We start from the raw sequence: 22,272 nt of genomic DNA on the forward strand, positions 1-22,272 counted from the left end.
AAAGAACACCGAAATGACTTCCTTGCTCCTTTTCACTGCTAAAACACACATGTGGGTAGGTGTGTGTGCATCCATACACACACACATGCACACATACACACCAAGTTCTAAAAAAATTATTTCCAAAAGATGATTAGAGATTGCTATGATTAGATATAAAATGTCCCCTGAAGAGCTTGTGTATTAATGTTCACAGCTGATGTAACTAAGTCATGAAGTTTGCGATGGATTTACTGGATGATAATCTAGGCAGACGGGATGTGGCTGGAAGAAGTGGGTCCCTGGAGATGTGGTCTTGAGTGTTTGATCCCCCTTGCTTGCTCTCTTACTTCCAGTCTCTGTGATGTTAGAGCAGCGCCTTGCTCTACACCTCATTCCTCTTCCTGTCACCATGAGCTCTGTAGAAGCAGCCTGATGTGGACTAAAACTCTGGAATCTCCAAAACTGTGAGAAAATAAGTCTTTCTTCCTCAAACACATGGTCAGTTGTTTTGGATTACAGCCATTAGAATGTTGACTGAGACAGAGATTGACAGAAATAAGCTTTCTAATGCATAAAAGAACTCAAGTAAATGGTCTCTAGCATAATCTTGACATATCCTCTATATGAAGAGTTTAGACCTTATGAGGGATAGATAAGTTAATTTACATAAGGTCATAGAAGCATTCCAAGGAGCAAAAGAACTGGTATCTTTTTTATTTGATGTTCATAATTGTTAAATATATACTAGTTGACCTGAATATACTAGTGGTTCTGAATAAGCTCAAGCAGAAAGAGAGATGAGGTTACTGAGACAGAATTCACCTGAGACAGAATCTACTGTGACAGCATATCCATAGTTAGGCCTAGCATCCATGGACTGGGAAGAAGCAACTGCTCCAAATAGGTTCCTTTACTCTACCATTATGGCTTCTCCAAAAATCTCATTTCTTAGTTGAAATGGTCTGTTTCCCCACAGTACTTTATTCTTGACATTACATATAAGCAAAATGTAGACATAACTCTTTTCTTCCCTATAGATCCAGTTTCTTGAAGGAAGGGGCCATATATTTTTTTTTTATCTTGGTAGCCCGACTATCTCTCAAACAGTATGATACTCAAGAGACACTTTGGTAGATTCAAATGAACCTAAATGATACTTCAAACACCTAGAACTAGCTCTAAATTTCAGGGTACACTGGATTGGTTGGGAGTCTCTGTCTTGGAGAAACATTAAATTACTTAGGATGTAAATATTTGGGGAATATGGAATAGTATATGTCAAATTGATGGCTAAGCTTTATGTAGAAGTGACAAAATCACAACCACCACATTAACCTTAGTTGTTACTTAAAAAATAAGATAGAATATGCTTCATCTGTTACAATGAGCACCTCTGTGGTAAAATCCACTTTCCAATATATATTAAGGTATTTTGTAAAGGATAACATGTCATTAAAATTATTAGAATTTTTATTTTTTCTCATATATTTTTATAACTTTTTATGTAACCACTTAAGTGTTTCAATCTTTAATATGCCCAGAAGCTAAAGAGAAACACAAATATATATATATATATATATATATATATATATATATATATATATTATCTTTTACTCATTTGATGTTGATATGTTATCCTCTAAAAACTGTTTAATTTAAAATAATGTAAAAAATTTAACAAGAGGGCTGCAATCTACTGGCAATATCTTGCAGGCTTAGTCATAGCTCAGCTGGTGTCTGAAGGTTGCCACGTGGGAATTTATTCTTTTCAACTGGCAATGTTAAGAAATTTCAAATTCAGAGACACCAGTTCATCCAAAATCAGCCTTTTTTCTAATGCATAGAGCTATGTATCTGTGATATGGTGGTTTGTTCTTTTATTTTTAAAATCTCCAAAAAAGTGTTTTATGGCCTTATTCATACAGTAGAGTATCTTCTCCAACTCTTGGAGTTGGAAAGTTCTTCACTCAGTCTAAATACCCTTATATGAAGTTCATTTCTTTTTCTTCTAATCTTGTCTGAGATGCCAGGAAACTTCTTACTATTCTATAATAAATTTTCTTTCATAGGCTGAGTGAAAGTTAAATGACCAAACCAAACTTTACAATAAAAATACAAGAAATAATTTAATTTTATCCTTTTAAATTATGCTTTTGTAAATTGTTTTCTCTTTAACCTATTCAAAATTTCCTCTCTTCCTTCTAGTATTGTTAGAAAGCATGAAGTTTGAACTGGGACTTAATACAATTAAAATTATCCCACTATGTTTCAGTAAAGTGAGCATACTAATGAAAAAAGGAAGCCGGGCGTGGTGGCGCACGCTTGTAATCCCCGCGCTTGGGAGGCGGAGACAGGAGGATCGCGCAGGTTCAAAGCCAGCCGTGCTGGCGTAAGAGACCCTGTTTCAAAAATATAAAATAGGTCTGGGAGTGTGGCCCGGAGGAAGAAGGGCTTCCAGGAACCCCAGTACCACCAAAAAAAAAAAAAAGAAAGAAAAAAGGAAACCAGCCCTCCAGTCTCAGCTATACCCCAAACTTGCTGCTTTCCTATGGAGAAACTATCTTATCTCCTTGTAGGTCAAATTTTTCTAAATGTGAATGATGTTATTGTACTTAGGTGGTCATTTTCAAAAACTCTAAGATGACAAACTTCCTCAGAAACCCAAACTATTTTAGATTAACTCTTCCCTCAGTAAATAAATGGATGACTTAATAGATGGATGGATAGATGGTCAGACAGACAAGAGAGTAATTCAAAGACACACAAACACACACACACACACACACACACACACGAGAAAAGTATCCCTAACAACTATAAACAACTTATTACTGCATAAGCATTATTTTTAAAATAAGTAATGCACATGTTCATGTTCAGTGACAAAAAGCAGCTGTTTGAGGATGACTTGGTGGCTGCAGAGATATTTCTATGAAAGGTGTGAATTTTTAAGGAAACACTAGAATTCAATTTTAAAATTACCCACATATGTGGAGGATCTAGTGTCCAGAGAAAGAAGAAAAACAGATATGTTCTGCTCCACATCTATTCCTTGTTTATAGGACTCAGTTGACAATGAGAAGTGATGTCTATTTCTACCACAATTGAAATAATATATTTTTGGAATAGACACCCTCTGCTTTAGGAATTTTATGGTTAGTAAATTTTGGTTAGTATAATATGCAAATAATAGCTTTTAAGAAAGGAATGGGTTTAGTGATTAGGTTGTAAGATAGAATCTCCAGGATATTTTCTAAAGGAGCTAAGGAAGTTTCAGATACAATTTCTTGAGACAAGTCTCTAATGCCTTTAGAAAAAAGTTCAAAACCTCACTATGGCACACTTGACCATGCTGTAATTCTTCATCTCCTTTCCATCATCAGTTTTCTAAACTTGTAATTTCTCTCTTTATATAATTTTATTGGTGCATTATAGTCTCACATTATAATGAAACCACATCATAGTAATAGTGGCAAACATGCACACAGCCCTTGGTGGGCTTCCCCCCGCTCCCCTCTCCACCTCTCTATTCAGGATATTGAGATTGACATTGATATTCTCACATAGGTACATAAAGTCAATGGAAACGATTCCTTTATTGACTCTCTCCTGCATCCCCATCCCCTAGACCACCTCCCTGGCTCCCCTGGAGTTTTTTCTCCATTATCTGAAGCCCCTCTAGTATCCTGATGACTCCCTTGCTTCTGAATATGAGGGAAACATAGGGCACTTCACTTTCTGTAACTGGATAATCTCATTTAACATAATGTTGTCTAGACACATCTGTTTTTCTAAAAATGGCATAATTTTGTACTTCTTAATTGCTGAGTAGAATTCCATTGTGTATGTATCCCATATTTTTAGAATCTGTTCATCTATTGATGGACACCTAATTTAGTTCCATAATTTGGCTATTGTGTATTATGCTGCTATAAACATGGATGTGCATATATTACTGTAATATTCTCATTTCAATTCCTTTGGAAAGATACCCAGGAGTGTTTTTGCTGAATCAAATAGTGGATCTTTTCCCAATTTTCGGAGGAATCTTCACACTGATCTTCATAGTGGATCTACTAATATGCATTCCCACTAACAGTGTAGAAAAGTTTCTATTTCTCCACACCCTCACAGGCATTATTGTTATTTGACTTCTTGATGATTGCCATTCTGATTGAGATTAGATGGAATCTAAGTGTAGTTCTGATTTGCATATCCCTGACTGCTAATGATGTTGAACATTTTTTTCATGTATTTACTGGCCATTTGTATTTCTTCTTGTATGAAATATCTATCTCAATTGTGCATTTCTTGATTGTATTATTTGTTTTTAGTGTTAAGTCTTTTAAGTACTTTGTATATTTTAGATATTAGTCCTCTATCAAGGAATAGCTGGAAAGATATTCTCTCATTCTGTAGGTGTTCTGTTTAGACTCTTGATGGCTTCAATTGATGAATAGAAACTTTTTATTTTAATGCCACCTCAGTTACTAACTCCTGTTTTAATTTCTGAGCTGTAGGGGTCTTATTAATTTCAAAGTCTCTAGTCTAATTTTCAGGTCTTTGGTTCATCTTAGGTTGACTCTTGTGTGGGTTAAAAGATAGGGATTTAATTTAATTTTTCTATAATTTGATAAACAGTTTTACCAACTGTTGAATAACTGTTTTCAATCGTTTTTTTTTTTAATTTGCTGAAAAGGCTTTCTCCAGTATTCTTGATTTTAAAAGGAATTCCTGTAATTTTCCCCATTCAGTATTATGTTTGCTTTGAGTTTGTAGTATATTGCCTTAATGATATTGAGGTATGTTCCTTTTATTTCAATTTTCTGCAATATTTTTAACATAAATAGATTTTAGATTTTTTTCCAAGGATTTTTCAGCATCTATTGAAATGATCATATGGTAAGACATTTTTGACCTTCGTTTTATTTATGTAGTGAATAACATGTATTGATTTGTGAATGTTGAATCAGCCTTGTATTCCTGGAATTAAACTGACTCGGTCAGGGTGTACAAGTTTCTCAATATGATTTTGAATGCATATCACTAGTATTTTGTTTGAATATTTGCATCTATGTTAAGCAATGATATTGGCCTGTGATTTTCTTTTTTGTGGGATCTTTATTAGGTTTTGGTATTAAAGTGATACCGGCCTCACAGAAGAAGAATAACTTGTGAAGTACTGAGTTTAGTTCTTCTGTAAAGGTTTTGTAAAATTCAGATGATAATCTGTCTAGACCTGAGCTTTTCTTTGATGGAAGGCTTTTATTTAAAAAATTTTTTTTTCTGTGGTGCTGTGGATTTAACCCAGGGGCATTCTAACTTCAAGCTATAACCCCAGTCCAATTTTGTATTTTTTACTTTGAAACACAGTCCCACTAAGTTGCAAGGACTTCATTGAGTAGCTGAGACTGGCCGTGGATCCTTCTGTCTCAGCCTCCCAAGAACTGGGATTACAAGCGTGCAACACCACACCCAGCTTATTTTTAAATTTTTTATTAGTGCATTGTAGTCATACATCTTAATGGGGTACAAGATAGTAGAGGCATACATGCACACATCACTTATTTAGCCCTTCCCAAATTCCCACCGCATCCCTTTCCCCCTCCCTCCCTCTCATGTTTGGCTTACTGACTGATTTTTATGTGTTTATGAATGTATATCATGTACATTAGGGAATTTCTCTCTTGTGCCCTTCCATTCCCCTAAGTTAGGTCACTTTCTTTGCTCAATGATTTCTCCTGATGGAAGGCTTTTTATTGTTGTTATTGATCAGTTTAGGTTTTCTATATCCTCTCAGTTCAATTTAGTTAGGTCTTATTTCTTCTGTGTTTTCCAGTTTATTAGAGTATAAATTTTCAAAGTAGTTTCTGATGATCCTCTAATGATCACCACTGTCTGTGGTGATGCCTTCATTTTCATTTCTGATTTTAATAATTTGGTTCAACTCTTTCTTTTGGTTAGGTTGGCTGAGAGATTATCAACCTTGTAATCTTTCAAAGTACCAGATTTTTATTTTGTTCATCTTTTGTATTTTTTGTTGTTGAAGCTGTTCTCAATTTTGTTCATTTCTGCTTTGATTTTGATTATCCCCTGCTTTTTATTGGATTTGAGATTAGACTGTTTCTGGGGGTTTTTATGTCTTTGAGGTGTTTCATTAGGTTTATTATTTGGTGAATTTTTGTTTCTTCTTATGTAAGCATCCAGCACTGTCATTCAAAGTGTTCCATAGATTTTGGTATATTGTGCCTCTATTTTTGTATAATTCTAAGATTTAAAAAAATTTTTTCTACTGATTTCTTCTCTGATACAGTCCTCATTCAAACCTGTATCATTCAGTCTCCATGTATTTATGTACTTTCTTTTGGTCTTTTTTGTAGCTTTATACTTTTATTTCATTATGTCAGGAAGGATGCAAAGAATCATATTATATTTTGGGGGGAATACTCAGGATGGAACCCAGGGACCTTCTACCTCAAAACAATATCTCCAGAACTATTTTCTATTTTTTTATTTGGAAATAAGGACTCACTAACTTCCTGAGAGTCTCACTAAGTTACTGAGGCTGGCTTTGAACCTGTGATCCTCCTGTCTCAACCTCCCAAGTACTAGGATTGCAAGCATGCATCACTATACCTGGCACATATTACATTTCCTGAGTTTGCTTATACTTGCTTTGTGGCCCAGAATATGGTTTATTTTGGAGAAGGTTATGTAAGTGGCTGAGGAGAATGGGTATTCAGCTATTGTTGGTTGGGATATTCTCTATATATATATCTATTTTGTCCATTTTTTCATAGTGTTGCTTAGCTATGAAGAGTCTTTACTTATATTTTGCCTGAAAGATCTACCTAGTGATGTGAATGGTGTGAAGTTTTCCAATATTACTGTATTGGGGTCTCTTTGACACCTAATGTCTGAAGAGTTCTTTTTTTTATGAAAGTTGGTTCACCAATATTTGAGACATAAAGGTTTACTATCATTATATCTTCTTGTTGGATTATTTCTTTTATTAGTAAGAAGTAATCTTCATTGCTTCATTGCTTCTTCTGATAAGCTTTAGCCTAAAGTCTGCTTTGTCAGACAAAAGCAATGTTTTTTCTGCAACCCCTCCTTGTTTTCAGTCCATCTGTATAATATATTTTTTAATACTTTCACTTTTAGCCTATTGATAGCTTTGCCTGTAAGGTGAGTTTCTTGCAAGCAGTATATAAATGGATTATGTTCATTAATCCACATTGCCAGTCTATGCCTTTTAATTAGGGGAGTTTAGACCTTTGCGTTCAATGTTTTTATTGAGAGATGATTTTTGTTATCTCTAATTTTAAGATATATTTTCTTTGATACAGTGTCATTCATTCTTTACTTACTTGCCCATATGGTGGAATTCATCCCTGTTCTGGTTCTGGTATTTATTTATTTATTTTTTCTTTTTCCTTTTTTAAATTTTTTTATTGGTGCACGGTATTCATACATCATAATGGGTTAAAAACTTGTGTAGACATACATGCACACATTACCCAGTTAGCCCCTACCCAATCCCCATACCATTCCCTCCCCATCCCTCCTTCCCATGCTTGGCTTAGTGGTTGACATATAATATTATAGCAATTTATCCAAAATTAACAATGATAATCTCACCCAACAGATTCATTTGTCTGATATTAAACTTTTGATCACTTAGAGATAACATTTAAGTATTTCTTTTTGCTTTCTTTCTTACCAGAGGATATTTTTTTTTTCTTTTTTTAAGGCGAAACTATTGTACATTTATTTTTTTCAGAAAAAATCTATCCTAACATGAAATATGAACTCTAAATACCCAAAACAATCTTGAAAAAGAACAAAGCTAGATGATGTACATTTTATGATTTCAAACCTTATAGAGCTACAATAATTGAAACAGTGTAGTACTGCTATAAAGGCAGATATATAAACCAGTGGAATAAAATAAAAGCCTAGAAATAAATTCTTCCATATATGGTCAAGTTATTTTTGCCAAAGTTTCCAGGAACATTTGGTGAAGGAAATAACAATATTTTCACTAAATATTGTTGAAAAATAATAATTACATGAAAAAGAATAAAATTGGACCTTTACCTAACACTATATGCAAATATTAACTCAGAATAGATAAAAGACCTAAATGTAAATCTTAAGACTAAAAACTTTTAGAAGAAAACCTGGGTCATAACACTTCACAACACTGAAATTGGCAATGATTTCTTGGATATGATTTCAAAGGGACAGGCAACAAAAGAATAAACAAATTCCATAAAAAATTTTTAAAAATTGTACATCCAAAGACAGTGTAAACAGAATTAAAATTTACTGAAAGAATGGGATAAAATATTTCCGAATATTTTATATGCTATATCTGAAGGTATATTAATATTCCAAATAGAAATCCTAAAAATTAGCAACAATAAAAGCAAACAATACAATTTAAAAATACAATTTAGAAATAGGTAAAAGGCTGAAATAAATAATGAATCTCCAAAGCTTTTAACCTATAAACATATGAATATATTCTTCTTTGCTTAGTTATCTGCTGGATGGAAAATCTTGTTTCTCTGGCTCTGGTGCGTGTTACCTATTTCTGCTTTGTAGTTAATCTCTTTGATTATTTTCTCTAGCGCTGGTTTTGAAGACATAAATTTCTTCAGTTTCTGTTTGTCATGGAAGCTTCTTATTTCCCCATCTAATTTGATACATAGTTTTGCTGAGTAGGAAATTTTTGGCTGGAAGTTGTTTTCTTTCAGAGTTTGGAATATGTTGCTCCAAGCCCTTCTGGCTCTCATGACTTGCTTTGGGAAGTCTGGAGTGATTCTAATTGGTATGCCTCTGAATGACACTTGGCCCTTTGTTTTTGTTGCCTTTAAGATTTTCTGCTTGACTTCCACAGTGGTCATTTTGACAATTATGTGTCATGGGGATCCTCTTCTCCAATCCTGTCTAAAGGGAGTTCTATAAGTTTCCTGGACCTGGATATCAACCTCTTGCTCTATGTTTGGAAAATTTCTATCACTTTCTTGAAGAGATTATTGATCCCTTTGGTTTCACCTTCTTTTCTCTCCTCTATTCTGATTATTCTTAGGTTAGCTCTATAAAATGGGCCCATATTTCTTCAATGTCAGATTCCTGCTGTCTGATTATTTTTTCTAAGTTAGAAATTATGCATTCGTTTTTGGAGTGATCATCGTCTAGGAGCGAAATTCTATTCTCCATGTGGTCTAATTGATTGCTTATAGTTTGAATTGAGGCCTTTACCTCAATGATTGCTTCCTTTATTTCTTTTAGACTCTCTCTAAATTCTTTTAGAAAGTCCTGTATTATTTCTACAGTTATATTCCTGATTTGATCTTCTGGAGATCTCTGAATTTCTGTGTTATCAGGTTCTAATAATATGGGGTTGTGGACATTCATTGCTCTATTGTTGTTCCTCTTTCCCATGATTTCAGAATTTTGTGCCTTCCCTGGGTCACTACCACTTCACTTAGGGTGCTCTGTATCTCGAGTCTGTTGCAATCTCAGCAGCCACTACTCCTTTACTGGGTTGTATTGCAAAGTCTCATAACCAGAAAGTTAATTGAGGCTGTGCAAGACCGTGGGGAGCCCGGGCTGGGCGTTTTCCCATGGGGACCTGCAACTAGGGTGTGGTATCTCTGCCACTGCTACTCCTTCACTGGGTTGGACTGCAAAATATCTGACCCAAAGAGATTATCAAAACTGCACAAGTCCCTGGGAGTACAGTATAGAGATTTCTCCTTTAGGGGCTGCAATTTCACTCAAGGTTATTGTGAGTGGAGATCTGGAGCTGTCATGGGCATGGTGAACTTGCCACTGCTGCTGGCAATATGGCGCCACTGCCACGCCCTTGGCCATGAAGCTAGCGTATTTCTTTTCTTGTTTTGAGCTCCATTCTGAGTCCCTGGAAGGAGTGATGAGCTTGGCCACTGGGAGTTTTAGATGTTCATTGCCCTGAAAAAACTGCTGAATTACACCCGCATGATCCTCAGCTGCTCACTTCAACTCCTTGTTTACCTTTCCTCTCTGGAGCCTGGAGCTGTGAGGGAAGATGGCACTGACGCAGCTCCACTGCCACATTGCGGGCTTGATTTCTGGTCTCTTGTTGTTCTTCTAGTCTTTTTTTCTCTGTCCCTTGTGTTTATATTTTTTATTTCTCTGCTGATGGTATTTTCTGGCTATGAAAAGCACTGATTTTGTGGTAACAGAGATTAAGTTTTAGCAGGACTCATAAATGCTATTTTTCTTGGTTGCCATCTTCCCAGAACTCGGCGGCAGTGGCGAGTTTACCAGATGGCTACGGCTACAGACCAACGCGCTCAACAGCCCACCAGGCTCCAGAGAGAAGCGGCAGACAGCGAGCTGAGGGACTCAGAGCAGAGCTCAAAACCAGAGAAGAAATATGCCAGCCTCATGGCCGAGGGCGTGGCAGCGGTGCCATATTGCCACCGGCAGCAGCAGCAGAGAATTTATTGAGTAAACTACAGCTCCATCTGCGTACTCAACAACAGTGAGTCAAATTGCGGGCCACAGAGGAGAAATCCCAGTACTGCACTCCCAGGGACTTGACCGATTGTGGGAGTGGCAGTGGCAGAGATATCACACCATAGGAGAACGCCCAACCTGGCACCCCCCATAGTCTAAAGCAGCCTCTATCGACTCCCTGGGTCTGAGACTATGTGATACAATCCAGTAAAGGAGTAGTGGAGTCTGAGATACCACAGACTCAAGATCCAGAGCACCTTAAGTGAAGTCGTAGTGACCCAAGGGAAGAACCCAGAGAAGGCACAAACTTCCAAAATCATGGGAAAGAGGATAACAATGGAGCAATGAATGCCCACAACCCCACAACATCAGAACCCGATAAAAAAGAAATTCAGAGATTTCTCGAAGATCAAATCAGGAAAATAACTTTAGAAATAATAGAGGTGTTTCGAAAAGAATTCACAGAGAGCCACAAAGAGGTAAAGGGTGTGATTAATGAAGTAAAGGCCTCAATTCAAAGTACAAACAACCGATTAGACCACATGGGGAATAGAATCTCGATCTTAGAAGATGATCAATCCAAAAATGAACGCATAGTTTCTAATCTAGAAAAAAATATCCGACAGCAGGAATCTGACATTGAAGAAATATGGGCCCATTTTAAGAGAGCTAACCAAAGAATAATTGGAATAGAGGAGGGAAAAGAAGGTGAAACCAAAGGGATCAACAATCTCTTCAAGGAAGTAATAGCAGAAAATTTTCCAAACATAGAGCAAGAGGTCAATACACAGGTCCAGGAAACTTATAGAACTCCCTTTAGACAGGATTGGAGAAGAGGATCCCCACGCCACATAATTGTCAAAATGACCAATGTGGAAGCCAAGCAGAGAATCTTAAAGGCAACAAAAACAAAGGGCCAAGTGACATTCAGAGGCATACCAATTAGAATCACTCCAGACTTCCCAAACCAAGTCAGGAGAGCCAGAAGTGCTTGGAATAACATATTCCCAACTCTGAAAGAAAACAACTTCCTGCCAAAAATTTTCTACCCAACAAAACTTTCTATCAAATTAGATGGAGAAATAAGAAGCTTCCATGACAAACAGAAACTGAAGAAATTTTTGTCTTCAAAACCAGCGCTAGAGAAAATAATCAAAGAGATTAACTACAAAGCAGAAATAGGTAACACGCACCAGAGCCAGAGAAACAAGATTTTCCATCCAACAGATAACTAAGATTAGTTATCTTTGGAGATTCATTATTTATGTTAGTTTTTTACCTATCTCTAAATTTTATTGTTTGCTTTTATTGTTGTTAATTTTTAGGATTTCTAGTTGGAATATTAATACACCTTCAGATATAGCATTTGGAAATTTGTATACTCTTCTGTTGCCTGTGCCATTGAAATCATATCCAGGAAATCACTGTCAATTTCAATGTTGTGAGGTTTTATGACCCAGATTTTCTTCTAAAAGTTTATAGTCTTAAGATTTATATTTAGGTCTTTTATCTATTTTGAGTTACTATGTGTATATGAGATTAGGTAAGGGTCCAATTTTATTCTTTTTCATGTAATTATTATTTTTCAACAATACTTAGTTAAAAGATTATTATTTCCTCCACCAAATGTGTGTAGAAACCTTGTCTAAATAACTTGACAATATATGGAAGAATTTAGCTCTAGGCTTTATTTAACTCCAATGGTTTATATGTCTGCCTTTAGAACAGTACTACACTGTTTCAATTATTGTAGCTTTATATGGTTTGAAATCAGAAAATATATATCTTCTAGCTTTGTTCTTTTTCGAGATCGTTTTGGGTATCTAGAGTCCATATTCCATATTAGGATAGATTTTTTTCTGAAAAATAAATATATAAATATATGATAGTTTCACCTAAAAAATAGAAAAAAATATTCTCTGGTAAGAAAGAAAGCAAAAAGAAATATTGAAATGTTATCTTTAAGTTATCCAAATCTTGGTATCAGATAAATGAAACTGTTATGTGAGATTATCATTTTAAATTTTGGATAAATTGCTATAATACTAGATGTCAACCACTAAGCCAAGCATGGGAAGGAGGGATGGGGAGGGAATGGGGTGGGGATCAGGTGGGGGCTGACCGGGCGATGTGTGCATGTATGTCTACAAAAGTTTTTTTGTATCCCACTATGATGTATGAATAAAGTGCACCAATAAAAAATTTTTAAAAATAATAAAATTTATAAGTGATTGATTTTATTATATTCCATTAAATATTGGCTTTTTTCTAGTTGGTCATTAAGTTATCTGTGGTCAACTTTAGTCTTTTGAACTTTGCTTTCAATCTTTTTAGAAGATCCAAAATAACTTTCATTTAGAGCTGGGCGTGGTGGTGCACACTTGTAATCCCAGCATTCAGGAGACTGAGACTTGAGGATCATGATTCGTGGACAGCCTCAGCTACTTAGTGAGGCCCTCTGCAATGCAGTGAGACCCCGTTTCAAAATAAAGAATAAAGTAACTTTCATTTACAAAGTGTGACTTTTCTTGGGTCTCTACTCATGGATCAGTTATTGAACAAGGACTCTTTATTCTGGGTATTAAAAATTAAATATTTCCCTATATGAACTCTTGGAACTCCCTTATAGCTTACTAATCATTTTATTATTTTTATCCCAGCCTCATGAGGACTTATACATATGCAGCATAATATTCAGTTGCCTTGTATAAAAGAACCCTAAAGCAGATTTTTGAACTTTCTCTTTATTCATACCCCCTTATTTTTAGCATTCTCCCCTAAAAATAACAGGCATTTCAGTTTCCTTGAATTCTTTTCTCTGCTTTTGATTTTGGCCAGTGTACCCTGCTTTGTTTGAGATACTCTCACCCCAACTGAGACCCATAAGGTCCTCCAAGCAAAGAGTGAGGTAATTCTATGGCTCACCTTGTTCAGGGTTCCCTATGGTCTATGGTCCAATGTATGAAAATCATTTTCATATATATATTTTCCACTCTCCTAGTTGTTTACTATAGGATAATAAGGCATATCTAAGTTATGGCACTCATTAATAAAAATCTTAAAATTTTCTATTAGTCATATTGCATAAATCAATTTTGGAACTCAGTTTTCTGTTGGTATTTCATGTCTCTGCCTGTCCTTTGAGCAAAGCTCTGTGTGTTTATATTATGTGTGTATGGGGGGTGGAGTGAGGTACAGGGAATTTAACTCAGAGGTATTCTGACTCAAAGCTACACTCCCAGCCCTTTTAATTTTATTTTGATGCAGGGTCTCACTAAATTGTTAAGGCCAGTCTAGATCCTGTAACCCTCCTGTCTCAGCTTCCCTAGTATTGGGATTACAGGCCTGCCCCACCAGCCTGGGACTCAACTATTTTTCAAGGATATTTGTATAGCAAACAGTCTTGAAAGATACAGTGTCTCTCAGAACAAAGGGAAGATTTTCTTAGAGGCCTGAAATATTGAGGGAGCTTCTCTCTCCAGAGCAATGGGAGGCATATCTGCCCTTCTTTAAAAAGATTTGTGAGCTGAGCATGATGGCAGCTGTAATCTCAGTATCTGGAAGGCTGAGACAAGAGGATTGAGGTTTTAAGACCAGGCTCAGCGATTTAGCAACTCTCTACAACCTAGGAAGGCCCTATTTCAAAACAATAAATAAAGTACCACAAAAAGAAAAACAAAATTGTTCCCTAAGCTCATCGTTCTTGTCCTGTGAAACAACTCACTATATCTACAGATATTTTATGGTCTTTTTCACTTGGAATTGGAGCTTAAAGATCTAGTGCAAAATATTAATATTCTGCCTCTTGTCATCATGTCAGTAATCAATTTTCTTTTGTCTTAGAGCCAAGAGTGCTATCTCTTGTACTAGTATCTGTGAAACAGTGAGTGATAAACCACATTCATTAGCTTGCAAGTAGGATATAAGTTCAGAACCTACACAGTTTTGTATTCAACTTGTTACATGTACCATTATATTTATGTGACAAAAAATAAAAATAAAATACTCTGATAGAGATACTTTTGCAATTAAATAATTATAAAATCCCAGCAAAGTAAGGTATTATTTTCATGTTCTCTTTAATTTTTATTTTCTTATAATGCTGGGGATTGAATCTAGGGCCTCAAATATTGTAGGCAAGTGTTCTACCACTAAGTCCCACCCCCAGGCCATTATTGCCATTTTTAACAAGAAAAACAAAGTTTCAGACAAGACATGAATCAGACAAAGCCAAAGAGATAGAAAAGAGTAAGTCAATATTCAAACGTGAATTTTTCTGTTCTCTATCCAATGTCATAAAATCTCCCAGCACTACACAATTTTGATAATATTAGCATAAAACGGCATATAATTGAGGTTTAAATTATCTGTAGACTAAAATAACCATAGAAATTCAGAAGAAATGGAATCTGGTGCCAGCTAAATTCCTTAGAAAAGACTGACTGAAGGAGGAAGGACCAAGCTGTTGCTACAGGTTCGACAGTCTAGGACCTTGCTGAAGCTTCCACACATTCTCAGTTTACAAGGAACTGTGCTATTCTTGGCCTAAAATAAGGGTCTTTTTTAAAATATAATTTTGTTGATGCACCATAATTATACATCACGGTGAGGCTCAAAGTGCGAAAGCTTACCTGCACACAGCACTTGGTGTGTTTCCCTTCGGATCCCACTCTGCTGCCCTCCCATCGCCTCCAGATTCCTGACATTGGTAGTAATATCCTCAAAGATGGACTTAGCATTTGAAAGGTTTCCTTCACCAGTTCTTTCTCTTCCACACTCCCAGCGCTCCCCATTCCCTTCCTCTATTCTGGTGGTCTCTCTTCATTTATCTGAGGTCATTTTTGTTTTCTGTTTTCTGTCTAGCATCCACATATGAGAAAAAACATATGACCCATGACTTTTGAGATTGGCTGATTGCACTTAATAGTCTGTCCTTGAAATACACTGAGTGACAGCTACCTCCTTAGCTTAGCCCTCCTATGAACAGCTCTTGCCTGTCCACCATACTGCTCATGATCAGAGTGACGGCTGACAGCGTGACTGCGGGCACAATGGAATACATGCCAGTCATCGAAGGGCACCATAAGGAGCATGGGACTATTTCTCGGCAGAGAATTTGACATTTTTTAATACTTGCCCTGAAAAGTAAACAAATGAAAACATCCATTACCAATTAAGTACTTAACTTTAATAACCCATTTATAAAATCGTAGGACACTTAAAAATCCCAGCATACATGAGAACATTAACAATAAATTCTATACTCTAAATGACTCATTTTTTTAAAAATGTAACTATAAAATGTCAGAAATAAAGAAGGAACATAGTAGACAACACTCCTCCAGGTCACTGTGGTGAGAGAGGAGTAAAAGGGAAGACTTTACCCAATACCAAATGTCTTTTTGAAAATGTTCAGAAATTGATCTTAACATAGCATACTAAATCTGACCTTTTCCTCCCGAGGGTCATGTGGAAAAAAGAAGGAAAATAAAAGCAATCCTGAAAATCCCAATGAGAAAATGAGCTTATTAAACATCTAAATTTGACTAAAGGAGAAAAAAAAAGAGTGATACCCAAAACAGGATCCTACTTATGTCAGAGTTAATTTTAGGTGTCAACGTGTTTGGACAGAGGGATGTCTAGATGTCAGGTGAAACTTCATTCTGGGCATGCGTAGGTGTTTTCAAAGGATGTGGTGTACGGAGGGAAAGATCTGACCTTGGTATTGGTAGTCACCATCCAATTGGCTAGGGGACCAGGAAGAACAAGAAAGCAAGAGGGAAAATTCTTTTTCTCTCTTCTGAAGCAGTACATGTTTTGTGTCCTATGCTTAGATCCAGAACTCCATGTTCTTCAGCCTTTGGATTCTGAAATATGCAGCTGTCTCGGGTTCTCAGACCTTCATCCTTGGTCCTCAGGCTTTTCAACCTCAACTGAGTTCCTGAGTCTGGCTATCAACTCTGGCTCTCCAGCTTGCAGACAGCCTATTGGCACTCCACCTGGCATTTGTGAGCCATTTTCCTCAATTAATCAGTCCCCGCTTCTCTATCATCTATCTATATCTATCTATCTATCTATCTATCTATCTATCTATCTATCTATCATCTATCTACCTATCTCCAGTTGGCCCTGTGTCTCTGGAGAACTCTAATACAGTAACCAAAAGCTTCCTGCACCTAACCTTGAAGTCTCAGAAAACTACTGGATTATGGATTAAATAAACGAAATTTTTTCACAAGTTAAAAATTGGACACATATATATATATATATATATATATATATATATATATATATACATACATATATATATATATATATATAAACAACCAGAAGCACTTCTTATATTCTTCTTAATCTATTGAAAAGTATTTGGTACTTGAGGCTCTAAGAGACATGGGGCAATAGGAAGAATATGTTTTCAAAATGATCCATGGAGCAGGGAATTCTGTGGTGGTAATAAATGCATTCAAAAAGCATATGGAGTCCAAGCTTAGTAAGAAAGGAAGTGAAATGGACAAAAGGAAATGGAAAAGGAAAGCAAGAAATCAGTAACCTGCTGAGGTGTGAAGAGCCATTCCTGAAAACACGTACACTATGAGGGGTCTGAGGCTGGCGTTATAAGGTCAAGATGCTGAACGCTTTCTATCACACTCACACAACTGATTCTTTAACAAATACAGAGAACAGAAGGTGACAAGACAGGCCTGATCCTGTGTGAAGAAAAGGCAAAAACATTGAGTGTGCAATCACAGTTAGATATTTGAATATATTAAATTGGGTCCTATCCTAGTTTTTTTTTTAACCCAAAGCTAAGACATTGTAACATTTTCTAAACTTAAAGTTATGAAGTTGTAAACCAAAAAAGTTACTGCATAACCACAAAACAGGGTAGATTAAGTTTCATTTCTCCTATGAGAATAGCTGATGAAGAGTAAATGTAGTCAGAAGGCATCAGAGTTCATTGTAGGCAAAGAATGGTCATTTCTAGGAAAATAATATGATTAAATGTTAAACATTTAAGGAAAGGAAAGTGTGATCCTGAGGACACGAATTACATATTCTTAAACAATGAGAAAGCTAACCTTGGTTGAAGACGTTGAGTTTAAGTCATGTTGGAGACAACAGAAGAAAAAGGAAGCAAAAGCCTGACAAAGTGGTGAGGTGGGTGGGTAGAGCCCAGTGAATGAGACTGGCTGGGGACTTCGGAAGAACAGGGAAGTCAATTGCAAAGATCCTGAGGAGTGGTACAGCTGGGTTCTATGCTGGTTCCATTTCTAGTCTTTTGATGAACCTCCATACTGATTTCTACAGTGGTTATATTCACTTATACTCCCATCACCAGTATATAATAGTTCCTATTTCCTGCATCTTAACATTATTATTGCTTATATTGTTGATAACAAAATTTCATTGTGGTTTTGATTTGCATTTTCTTAATTGCTAATTATGTTGAACATTTTTTCATATATTTTTGGGCCATGTTTGTAACAACACAATGCACAACAGCCAATTTTTTTTTTTTTTTTTTTTTTTGGTGGCACTGGGGTTCCTGGAAGCCTTTCTACCTCCGGGCTACACTCCCAGACCTATTTTATACTTTTATTTGGAAACAGGGTCTCCTAAGCCAGCACACACGGCTGACTTTGAACCTGCGTGATCCTCCTGTCTCTGCCTCCCAAGCACGGGGATTACAAGTGTGCGCCACCACGCCAAGCCGCCCCAATAGCCAAATTTTAGAACCAACCTCAGTGTCTGTCAACAAATGAATGAATGAAGAAAATGTAAGTCTATACATACAATGGAATTTTGCTCAGCCATAGAGAACAAGATTATGAGCCGGGCACTGTGGCACATGCTTGTAATATACCATAGTGCTTGGGAGGCTGGGACAGGAGGATGTCGGGGTCACAGCCAGCCTCAGCCACTTAGTGAGGCCCTTCGCAATAGTGAAACCCTATTTCCTTGGAGGTAGATGCCCCTAGGTTCAATCCCTAGTACCACCAAAACAACAACAACAACAACAACAAAATTATGTCACTTGCAGGAAAATGAATGAAATAGTATGCTAAGTGAGATTAGCCAGTCACAGAAAGCTATATGTGGAAGGTAGAGAGGAAATAGGAAACAAACAGACTTCATATAAAGGAAGAAAGAGACTAGTGGAATAGTGGAGAGGGGATGGAGGAGGAAGGTGGGGAAGAAAAAAGAAGGCTTGAAGAAGGGAGCTGTTCAAATACTCCTGTATCTATACTTAAAGGTATCACTACCGATCTCACTAATATATATGGGGAGAGAGAGAAGGCAGATCCAGAGGGAATAACAGAAAGTGCTGTGTGCACGTATGTTTGTATCATATTGAGCCACACTATGATATATAATTACAATGCACCAATAAAAGCATATTTTAAAAAAGAACAGGAAAGTCTAATATACAGTGTTAAATTAACTGCTGGCTTTCTCCATCACTTTTACCATTTCCACTGAATCTCGAGTCAGCACGCACAAACGTCACATGTAAATAGTCCCGAGGAAAGACGAAATCAAAGAGGGAGGTGGTTATACCGGGAAAAGATAACTGCCCAGCTGCAAGCTGCAGATTGGACAACATCAACAGATGCCAGAAATTAAAGCCAGATGTAACCTCGCAAAAAACAAACACCGTACAATCTGAAGAAATCTTGGGAAGGGATCAGACATCTTAAGGGCAAGGTGACCTGAGCTGACATCTGGGTAACAGGGATAAGAAAGGTCTCTTTTTCAGCATTGCTTAATCTTATCTCAGCATGGCAATGCAACAATTTACCCATGGAATAAGTTTAGATATATTCATTTTGGCAAATGCAAAAGCAAAATTCACCATGTAACTGTTTGTTACATGTGGACTTTAGAGTTTTATTGGACTGTCGAAGAAATTTTAAACAATTCTATATATTTTCAGTAAAATTTATTTTAAGCCCATTATAGTGGTACACACCTATAATCCTAGAACTTGGAAGGCTGAGACAGGAGGATCACAATTTGAGGCCAGAAAATAACTTAACATGACCCTGTTTCAAAATAAAAAGGGCTGAGAATATAACCCAGAGGTAGAATGCCCCTGGGCTTAATCCTTAGGACCACAAAAGTAAAGAAAAAAGTTAATGTTATTATTGTTTTTATGTAAAAGTTGACAAATAAATATGCAGATTAAAATGAATTTCACTAAAAGAATATTAATAATGAAATAAAATGAAGTTCACTAGTGTTTTTAATACTAATAAGTGCTTAATATGTGTCAGCTCCTTTTCTAGTGCTAGGTTTTATTACATGATTATTTGGGCTGAGTGGAGCCAGGACTCCAATAATGCAGCTTGAAGAAGATTGAAATTTATTTCTCTTTTTACTATAAATCTGGATAGATAAGAAAGCTCTGCTTGGCAATGTTATCAGGATCCAGGCTTCTTCAAGCTTCTTGTTTCTATCTCGGCGATAGTCCCCTTTTTTCACAGTCCAAATGGCATCCTACCAAATTTTCATTATGCCAGTGAGAAGGGGGTGGGAGAATGAAAGAAAAGGGAGGTACCAATTAAGGACAGATGTTGCATGTGCCCATTTCTTTTATGTTTTGTTGGCTAGAACAGGCCTAGGGCCACAACGAGCTGCTAATGAAGTTCTGATAGATGACCTGACACTGCAGTTGGTGCTGGATCTAGCTAAACGAAAGATTTGACCTCCTGACTGGACTATAGGATTCTGCAAGAGGTCTAGATATGACTGCAATCATTTGGAAATAGGTGAAAAGAAGGCTACCATGTAGATGAGTTTTGATAACAACTACATCCGAAGTTGAATACATCCTATGGAAAGTTAACTTATTCCAGAATTGTCTAAAATGGTCTCTCTAAGATGGCAGATCCCGGGGAACTCTCCACATGGCCTGGCCTTATTTCCTGATTTGCAGGTGATCCTACTATGGCTAACAAGAATCACATGTCCAGAAGTCTAGTATAGTGACTGCATGTAGAAATTAAAATGCTAGAACTGTTTAAAAAAAATACAACTTTTACCAGTGAGCTATAATTATACATTGTAGTGAGGTTCAAAGAGGTGCAAACATACATCCCATCCCACTGCCCTCTTTCTGTACATGTTAGTAAGATTAGTGAGATCTTCATACATAGACATCACATTATTTGCACTGCTTCCTTCGTCAAACCTTCCCTTTCCTCTCCCCATCTCCCACCCCAATCTTCTTCTGCTACTCTACTGGTCTCTCTTATTTATCTGAAATCCCTTTGTTTCCTGTTTTCACTCTAGTTTCCATATGCCAGAGAAAACATACGATGCTTGACTTTCTAAGACTGGCTTATCTCATATAGCATAATATTCCCTAATCCATCCATTTTCTGGAAAATGACGTAATTTTGTTCTTTTATGGCTGAGTAGAATTCCATTGTGTTTATATACCATATTTTCTTTACCCATTCACCTGTTGGTGGCCACCTACATTGGCTTCATATTTTGACTATCATAAATGTTGCTGCTATAAACATGGGTATGCATGAATCACTATAGTATTTGGACTGCTTTTGTAAAAATATATAGTATATAGTACTGCTTTTGTAAAAATACCAAGGAGTAGTATAGGTGGGTCATAGGTTGTTTTCTTCCTAGTCTTTTGAGGAACCTCCATACTAATCTCTATTGTGGTTACAAATTACGATCCCACCAACAGTATATAAAGTTCCTATATAAGTTACAATTCAAAATATAATCTGAAAGAGCTGGATGTGGTGGCACATGCTTGTAATCTCAGTACTTGGGAGGCTGAGACTGGAGGATTACAGGCTCATGGCAAGCCTCAGCTACTTGGTGAGGCCTTTGGAAACTTAATAAAACCCTATTTCAAAATAAGAAATAAAGCCGGGTATGGTGGCACACGCTTGTAATCCCTGGACTTAGGAGGTGGAGACAGGAGGATCTCGCAGATTCGAAGCCAGCTGTGCTGGCTTAAGAGACCCTGTTTCCAAATAAAAATATAAAATAGGTCTGGGAGTGTAGCCCGAAGGTAAAAGGGCTTCCAGGAACCCCAGTACCACCACCAAAAAAAAAAAAAGAATAAAAATTAAATAAAGAATAAAAATAGGGCCGGGGGGTGAGTGCATTTAGAGGTAGAATGCCCATGTACCACAAATATATATAATATATATATATATGTGTGTGTATATGCATATATATACACATATATATATTAAATATGCATATTTTAAAATATACATTTATAATTGTATATACATACATACAAACATACATACATATAGTATATATATGTAATCTGAAAGGTGAACCATGGGTGCTTCTTAAATATTCTCTCCCAATCAGATGCATGTTGTTGATTTTTAGCTTAGTCTTGGTCTGTTGTATATCTCTAGGCTCTCTGCAACCTCATCAGTAAAGACTGATATGCATCCCTCACATTCTTCTCTAAAGCACAGCACTCACTAGGTGATCATGTTGGCAAACCACTGGTACTTTACATAAAAAATATGAAGAAATTACAGTAGGGAAGAGGAAAACCAATGATGTTAAATAGGCATCACTTTTCCTACCAGCCATAATGTCTTCTAAGGACTTGTATGGATGCCAGCCCTCTAGCCCTCCCTCTAGCCCTCCCAGGCTGCCACCATGGAGGAGGGTCAACATGTCTTTTTTTGTGTGTGTGGTACTGGGGTTCCTGGAAACCCTTCTACCTCCGGGCTACACTCCCAGACCTATTTTTATATTTTTACTTGGCAACAG

Source organism: Muscardinus avellanarius, assembly GCF_963383645.1.
Source record: "Muscardinus avellanarius genome assembly, chromosome: 11".
Classification (NCBI taxonomy): domain Eukaryota; kingdom Metazoa; phylum Chordata; class Mammalia; order Rodentia; family Gliridae; genus Muscardinus; species Muscardinus avellanarius.